Genomic DNA, 8,987 nt, shown 5'->3' with positions numbered 1-8,987 from the left:
TCTCTAAGATTCTTGGAATGACTTATAATTTGGAACGGAGGGAGTATTTCTTGAAGACATGATGTAGAAGAACTTCCTGTTGTATAAACGCATCAGCGGATAAGCTAATCTGAAAAATAAGAAACAGGGACAAAACACGGCCGGCCTGAACTCACCCTCGGCTCGTCGCCTCGTTGAATTGCCGTCGATGGCAAACTGGCAACGGCCGCCGATCCGCTGGCGGCGTCATGTGACTCGGGTCATCCTAGCTAATTACTCTTGCGCCGTCGCGCGATGCCACCATAACATTTTGCGTCACGGCGCAGGTGCAGGTTCGTTTTTCTCACGGCTGATGGCTTCCGTGTGATGGCCTCGTTAATCCTTAATCGTTGAGTACGGCATTAGGTGGGACCCATCAGAATTGGGGGCCCTTCGCACACCCCTATCGACGGCCCTGGTGCACATATCTTTGTCGATCTTGACGTGCCAATAATAATCTGTGCACGTAATGTGAACACAGCGATTCTGATAGGGGAAGCATTTTTCCTTTGAGTTTTTTAGAAGGAAAATGTATTGATCTTAGCGCATTACACCGGTTCTTTTACAAATAGGATCCAAAAAAAAGAAAATTATAAAGAAGTCCAAAGCTCATGTTCATCTTCCTCGAAGCCTTCAGAGATCCGTTCGTCACCGCCGCCGAAGCCGCTTCCCAATCGTCGTCGGGCACCAGAGCCAATCTCCACAAGGCGGAGGCCGCAGAGGAGGGTTTACTTCTAGGCGAATCAACCGAGTACACTGCCTCCCAGGCGCATCGGCCAACTCCCGTACCCACGACACATCTAGCTCGCTATAGCTCGAATGACGATGCATAGGATTGGTGAAAAAGGAACAAAAACAAGACAAGAGCCAAGGACGGATCATGGACGACTTGTATATATGGGCTATATATATGACCTTTTCTCCGTGAATTTCTCACATTTCTCAGTAAATATATCTTTTGCATGCACGATTTGGTCCCAAACAGGTATGACAACTGTCAATTTAATTTGTTCTTTATTATTACTTCAATTCTCGATAGATTTCAAACTTATTGGTCACTCTCAGTGCACAGTTTCATGACATAGTTACCTAGATTGAAAACTAGGTAAATGTGCCGGTTTAATTTTATGAGAATGAAACTCCTCTCTCTCGTCCCATGAAACTCTCTTTTTTTCTCTCCTCGCCATATCAACAAAATTGATGATGTGGCATAGAATTTAATGCCATAAAACTCTCCATGAGGCCAGTCTCAATGCGTAGTTTCATCACTCCCGAGCAGCCTGGTCGTAATGTCGGCCAAGGACTCGGTGCTCTTCATCGGCGCTCGCTCCTCCCCAAGACAGGGAAAATTGCCACGTAGGTGGCAATGCGTTTGTACTTCTCGACGGCTTCGAGCCGGTAACCCTTTGTAATCTTCATTTGCAGAGAGCAATGAAGTCTCCTTCTTCCTCGCGGAGAGGATGACTGAGGGTGTAAAGGTGAGCGTCGGCCCTGCAGAGGCTTAGCCCTTCTAGGGTGTGACTCGGGTACCTACCGTGGTAGCCTTGGCTTGCCCGGCGGGGGCACAACGGTGCTCCGGGGAGCATTATTGGAGGAGTCCGATCCAAGATCGGGGTTTGTTGCTGGAGAAGCAGTGAGGTGACCACTCCGAGTTGCCTATGCAGATCATGGTCGCTTCGTGCACTATGGCACCGCCGTTGGGTATGTCGCCATCGTGCTGCTGAGGGCGTTCGAGCTGGCCTACAGAGGGTTCTGATCCTCGAATGTGTGAAGTTTCCTCCATGGGGGCGCGTCAGCGCACCCGCGGGTGTAGCCCCCCGAGGCCTTGAAGGAGTGTTTGCACTCGTTCAAGGGCTATAAATGTCGCCCCGCTTGGTTGTTTTACTGGGGAGGCTGCTAAGCTTCCTTTTCAGCCGGCTTCGGCGTTCCTTTCAGCCGGCCTCGGCGTCTTTCGTGCTGGCACAACGACTTGGGGTCCTGTTGAACCATCTAGCGGGCGCGTGTTGAGAGTGAGGGTTTTGGCCAAACACATGAAGCTTCACAATCGACGGTTGTCGATCCATTCGAGGGTGCGGCCTGAGCCACAATGTGCGAGGAGCCCCCGAGCCCTGGCCCGTGTGAAGGCGTTCAGGGGACCCTCGACTTTTATTACGACCCTCGTCGCCCTTACGCAGGGAGGAGGGGTGAAGCGCACCATGCTATCATGCCCGGGCCGCGAGCTATGACTGCTTCAGTGAGCTGTTATCGGGTGGTTCAAGTGGACATCCGTGCCCCATTTGATAAAGGTCGGCTCGTGGTCCGTGGACACGTCACATAAAGCACTCGCAAAGGTTCGCTAGGCGGGGCTCGGACCCGTTCAATAGGGTTCGAGGGCTCGATGCTCTCCCTCGATGGGATCCCCCTACTAGGCACCCTCGATCGGCCTTGAACACTGCGTAGGATGTCTCAAACTCCGCGTTCGAGGGCAGCTTGTACGCCACATCCATGCAGTCCCTGACTCTGGTGATCTGGGGCGCCTGTCGAACCCTCGACGTGCCAGGTTTCGAACCCCTGATCAGTAAGGCCTCGGAATAAGGTTCCTTCGAGGGTGAAGAGCCCCCGAAGAGAATATTCCATCACGATTTGCAAACGGCGCAGAGTCGCATGTCGTGCGCGCGGGTCTTCCGTCGGTCGTGGGCGACGTGGCCCGGTACGTGCGGTGCTGTGCGGGCGCGCCTTTTCATATGTCTGCCTCGGGTAGGCGAAGAGACGTGGGTGGTGGCTGACCGATGGAACAGTGCTACAGTCGCGCCGCGCCCGTCGGTTACCGCGCCGTAATTATTGCCAAGTGTGCGCGTGGGGGACTCCGCGGTCGTGGGGCCCAGCCATCGGCGACAGCGGAATCTACCGCATTTAATGCGGGGGATTCGGGCCACAGCGGCGAATCCGCCCGTTTTGATGAATAAAAGCGAGGAAGGGGGATTGTTTGGGCTCACCTAGCCACTTTGCCTTCGCCTCCCCTGCTTTCTCCGCCTCCCCTGCATCCTGAGCCCAGAGCCGAGAGCGAGAGGAGGAAGAAGGAGAAAGCGAGAGTGCACCTTAGCCACCATAGAGCTTGCTTCCCCGCATTCCCCGGCGGTTCGAAGCGATGTCGGATGTCCAAGAGCCGTTGTCGTGGGGGAAGTCCACCGCCACCGCGGCGGTCTTGGAGCAGCCGGTCGGCGACAGGCTATTGTCAGTGAACATTAACTCGGAGCGGCCGGCATGGATTCCCCCGCGGCCGGAGGAGACCGAGCCGAATCCCCCCGAGGGCTACGTCGTAAGCCTCGTGCGGCTCCACGAGCGGGGATTCGGCGTCCCCGTCGGCAGATTCATGCGGGCGCTGTGCGAATAGTACGGAGTGGAGCTGCACAACTTCAGCCCGAACTCCATCTCGCAGGCGGTGGTCTTCGTCACCGTCTTCGAGGGGTATTTGGGGATCGAGGCGCACTGGGATCTATGGATCCATTTGTTCCGCGGCAAGCTCTACATCGAGAATTTGCGGGGCCAGCCGAAGAGGTTCGCCCGCGCCAGCGGTCTGATGCTCCACTTGCGCCCATCCCGGAAGAGTTTGTACATCCCCAACAGGATGACGACGAACAACACCTGGTGGACCCGAGGGTGGTTTTACCTGAGCAACTTCGGCAACCGGCTCCCGGTGTTCACCAACAAGGTGCTCCGGGAGAGGCCGGAGAAGTGAGACTGGGGGGTATCGCCTCCACCGCATCAGGCTAGGCTCGAGGTGCTCACCGACGTGTTATGGCATCTGGCGAGGAAGGGGTTGAAGGCGGCGGCCGTCATCGCAAACTTTCATCGGCAGAGGGTGATTCCTCTCACGGAGAGGAGCCTGCCAATTTTTGAGCTCGCTTCCGAGGCCCCGAGCTCGGGCTCGAGGACGTCGTATGTGCTGCTCCCCCGTGACGTTGCTGCCCAGAGGGCGAAGAACGCTGTGGCGGAGTGTCCCGACAACCCCGAGGATCTTTGGAAGATCAAGATGCACCCCAAGGCGGGGTACCTTTCTGTGGTGAGTCTAGGTTTCAATTCGTTGTCGACTTGTGCTACTCCTTTTCCCACTCCTCAATCCTGACTTGGTTGCATTTGCAGGGGGTGAGCCGCAAGGGTTACACCTCGAAGCCCCCGGTCCTGGAGGAACGCGAAGTCAACCGCCTACACGCAGAGGCGGTGAAGAAGCAGAAGGACGCGGCGGAGGCGGCCATCACCAGGAAGGGGAAGAGGAAGGAAAAGCACGAGAAGACATGCAAGATTGCACACGCGGAGGGAAAGCCGCGGCCCGCCACGCCCGAGTTTACCGAGGAGGAGGAGGAGGAATCCTCGGACGCCGAGCTCAACTTGTCGGACGACGACGAGGGGGCGACAGGCGTGGGTTCCCCACCGGTCTATCGAGGGGCTGGCGACGAGGATATGCCAGTGATGCTGGGTGAGGCGAGGCTCACATCAGTTTCATTGGTGGATCCGCCCCCCGTGGGGACAGAGCGGAGGTCGCCCGCGCCAGCGGTGGGACGAAGGTCGCCCCCGCCGGAAGCAGGCAGGAGATCGTCCACACCCGTGACGGGGCAGAGGTCACCCCCGCCGACGACGGGTAGGAGGACACCTGCGCCCACAGTGTCGACAGGTGGCGGCGGAGGGTCCGCGGCGAGTGCGGAGACACCCGCGCAGACGGCCTCGAGGCGCCAGGCCGACCCGAGGGTGGCGCCCCCGGGCCAGTCATCGGGAGGCGTCAGCGTGCCGCGGTCCCTGAGGAGCGGCTTGGGCAAGGGCAGCATGAGCGCCCGGTCGGGGTAAGTGATCTTAATTTTATCCTTCGCATTCATTTACTCGACCCCCTCAATCCTGCTGACTCCAGCATTTCTTCTCCAAATACCCAGCTCCGGGGCTATCGCCAGGGATGCGGCCCAGCTTGCGCCAACCAAGGCCCTCAAGACCGAGGCGCGCGCAACGCCGCACTCGGCACCACAGCCCCTGCCCGTGGTGGACATAATGGCGGAGGCCGCGAAGCTCCAAGAGGCGATGGCCCGAGGGGCTCAGAAGGCCCAACAGGCTCGAGCGCCGAAGAGTGGGGGCGACGCCGGCCAGAGTGGCATTGTAATAGCTGCTCAGGCTGACGCCCAGGGAGAGGTCGGCCGGGGCGGCGCAAATGACGCCACCCGGCCGGACATCGAAATCGAGGCCGGCCGGGGCGACGCGGATAGCGCCGCCCAGCCAGTCGCAGGAGGAGAAACTTGTGGGGGCGCGCAGGAGCGCCCCGCCAGCCAAAGAGAGGTGGAGACCCTCGTCCTCGAGCCCCCGAGGGCTGGGGTTGAGAGTATCACGGAGGAGGGGTCGGCGCCAAGGGCGCCGGTAGTGGATGAAACCCGCGCCCCGGGGCCTGCAAGGGCCGGGGGCGAGGGTGTTGTTGCAATGGCGACGGCTTAAACGGCGCCGAAGAACATGGTGCCGGTGGTGTGGCTGCCGGAGAGCAGCGACGAGTTTGGGGACTTGAGGGACATCGACGCTGCTGCTGCCGCTAGCGCCGCTGACCATTTTGTCGAGTTCGTGTCGGCCTCCGAAGAGGTGTTTAGCGCGGGGACGTCCGAGGGGCCCCATCACGGGGCGATCATCCAGTCCGGGGTCCCCTTGGAGTTTCTCCGCAATGAGCAGGAGGAGGAAGCGGTCTGGAAGGCGCAGATTGAGGTCGGCTCTCGGATTATGGACCACCTCGATCGCGCCTTGGAGCTCCATAGAACGACGGATTTCCAGATCAGCAACGTAAGTGCCTTTCCCTGGGAATCACTTGTGTTAGGTTTTGTTTTCGTGTGCTTTACTCACGCTCTTCCGCTTGCAGTGGTTGAGGGACATTTTGCGCAGAAAGAGCGCCGAGCTGACCCGGTTGTACTCCCAAATGAGCTGGCTTGGGCAGTACAACGTCGATTTGGTGCTCCGGAATATCGACGCCAACACCCAGTTGACTAGTCTGGGAGCGCGCCAGCGCATGCTGGAGGAGGAGCTGGCGTGGACCGCCGGCGAGCGCGACGTCCAGAGGGCCGCGACAGAGCAGAAGGCTCAGGAGGCCGAGGCGCAGACTGCCGAGTTGCAGCGCATTAGGATGACGCTTGAGCAGAAAGAGGCCGAGCTGCAGCGCAAGGAGGCCAAGCTTCAAGGCAAGGAGGCCGAGCTCTAGTGCGAGAAGACGACCATCACCACGCTCACCGGGACCCTCGAGGAGAAGGGCAGAGCCCTTGAGGAAAATGAGGTGGCCGTCCGGAACGCGGAGGCCGCCCTCAAGGAGAAGGAGGACTCCTTGTCCTCGCTCGAGGGGGTCACCCGAGTCCAGCAGGAAGAGGCGCAAAGGTTAATCGCGGGTAAGTACTCAATATTTCGCTGTTGTCTTGATTCTAATTTATCGCAACTTATCTTGGTTCCTCTGATCAGGGCTGAGACAGAAAGTGTCGGACGAAGCTGCGGCGAAGGAGGCTATCAACACCGCGCTCATGGCGGCGCAGGCCAAATACGCTGACCTGGAGCGGACCGCTGTGAGCGTGTGCCAGGAGTTCGAGGGGGACGGCACCGTGTCTGGTAGCTCGGTGATCAGCCGCCTGCGAGCGCTAGGTGGCTGGATCGCCGAGTACGCCAAGAGCACCTTCCGCCTCGGTGTCCTGCGAGCCCTCGCCATGGCCTCGACGCAATACATCATGGACCTCCAGAGAGTGTCGTCGGGGTACGTGGTCCCAAATGACGCCAGCCCAGACACTGCGTCGGCCATCATGAATGATGCCGACGCCACCGTCGAGGGGTTCGCCACCGTTCTGGCTGGGAAGCTTGAAGCCGACATCCCCCCATAGCCGAATTTGATGCTTTTGAAGACCCACAAGGGGGGAATGATAACCTGTAGGAAGTCTGGGCCTCGGAGCCCATGTAATAAGTTAGTACTTTATCGTAATAGTACTTTTGGATTAAGAAATCTATTATCGTAAATCGACAGTGTGGCCCTCGAGGCCTTGTGCGTTCGAGCCCTCGTTTTCTTTACTCTATTTCCATGTTCTCGTATGTGACCAAGATAAACTTCCGCGAGGAATTTCGTGTTCATAAGCGACTTAGGCGTAGGGTGGTGAGGGGGATGCCATATCCCAGAGGCGTAGGCAGTCCCGCGTCTCGGCCGGCCCCGTACCGTAGTTGCTTATGCCTCGCGTCCGTTTTTTCAAGTGTACGAGAAACTTAGAAACGGAAATTTTTCAAAAAAACAATGGCGATTTTTGGGGACGTTCGGGGGTTCCCCCCATAGTAGCCCTCGAGGAAGGCTTGGCTTTGCCGAGGGTAAAGCCAGGCGTACCTCAGTGTTCGTGTGCATCCGAGCCCCCGAGGGTCCGGAAGGTTCCCAAAAAATAACAAGTAAAGCATACTCCTTTATTATTTCGGGAAATCGTAAATACAAGTACAAACAATGTACAAAAAGCTTGGAACTCTAAGGATAGAAGCGACGTAGCTGCTGTATGTTCCAAGCATTGGTGAAGACTTTGCTGTTTTCGTTCGCCAGCTTGTACGTGCCGGGCTTGAGCACCTCGGCGATGATATATGGGCCTTCCCATGGTGGTGAAAGCTTGTGGCGGCCCCTATTGTCCTGTCGAAGCCTCAGCACCAGGTTGCCCTTGTTGAGGTCTCGGCGTCGAACCCTCTGCGCTTGGTATCTTCGCAGGGACTGTTGATAGCGCGCAGAGTGTAGGAGCGCCACGCCTCGAGCTTCATCCACTTGATCCAGCGAGTCCTCGCGGGCTTGCCGGTTCTGCAACTCTTGATATGCCTGGAGCCTCGGTGACCCGTACTCCAAGTCCGTGGGAAGCATGGCCTCGGCGCCATAGATGAGGAAGAATGGGGGTAAAGCCCATGGCTCTGCTTGGGGTCGTCCTCAGGCTCCAGATAACCGAGGGTAGCTCCGTGAGCCACCTCCGGCTAAACTTGTTCAGCTTGTTGAAGATCCTTGGCTTGAGGCCTTGGAGAATCATGCCATTGGCACGCTCCACTTGCCCATTCGTCTGTGGGTGCGCTACAGCCGACCAGTCCACGTGTATGTGGTAGCTGTCACAGAACGCCAAGAATTTCTTGCCCGTGAACTGGGTGCTGTTGTCGGTGATGATCGAATTCGGGACACCAAACCTGAAGACAATGTCAGTAAAGAACAGAACAGCTTGCTCAGACTTGATCTTGCCGATGGGTTGAGCCTCGATCCACTAGGAGAATTTGTCGATTGCCACCAACAAGTGGGTGAAGCCCCCAGGCGCCTTTTGCAGCGGGCCAACGAGGTCCAATCCCCACACTGCAAACGGCCACGTGATGGGGATGGTCTGCAGAGCGTGGGCCGAGAGGTGCGTCTTTCGAGCGTAGAACTGGCAACCCTCGCAGGTCCGCACAACGTCGGTGGCGTCAGCGACCGTGGTGGGCCAGTAAAAGCCTTGTCGAAACGCGTTACCCACGAGGGTGCGCGGCGCGGCGTGGTGACCGCAGGTGCCAGCATGGATGTCACGGATCAGCTCTTTGCCCTCGGGGATCGGGATGCAGCATTGCAAGACACCCGAGGGACTGCGTTTGTACAGCTCTCTGTCGATCATGAAGAAGGACTTGGCCCGCCTAGCGAGGCACCGTGCCTGAGCGCGGTCCAAGGGTAGGATCCCTCGAATCATCCAGTCGAGGTACTTGGTGCGCTAGTCTCGCAGAAGCGGGGCCTCGTCGATCTCCATTGCTTCGGCCTCGTCCATGGAGGAGGTTTCGAAGTCAGTGTCCATGGGCTCGGCCTCATCCGCCGAGGGGTTCCCCCCAGGGGGCTCGGCGTTCAAGGGACCCGGTTCCGCTGGATCCTTGAAATCGATGGAGGGCTTGGTGATGTCACGAGCAAAGATGTTCGGGGATCTTGGCTAATTCGTCTGCATCCTCGTTGTACTTGCGCGGAACGTGGTTGAGTT

Source organism: Panicum virgatum, chromosome 3N (assembly GCF_016808335.1).
Source record: "Panicum virgatum strain AP13 chromosome 3N, P.virgatum_v5, whole genome shotgun sequence".
NCBI classification, from domain to species: Eukaryota; Viridiplantae; Streptophyta; class Magnoliopsida; order Poales; family Poaceae; genus Panicum; species Panicum virgatum.
This window is presented reverse-complemented; position numbering follows the sequence as displayed.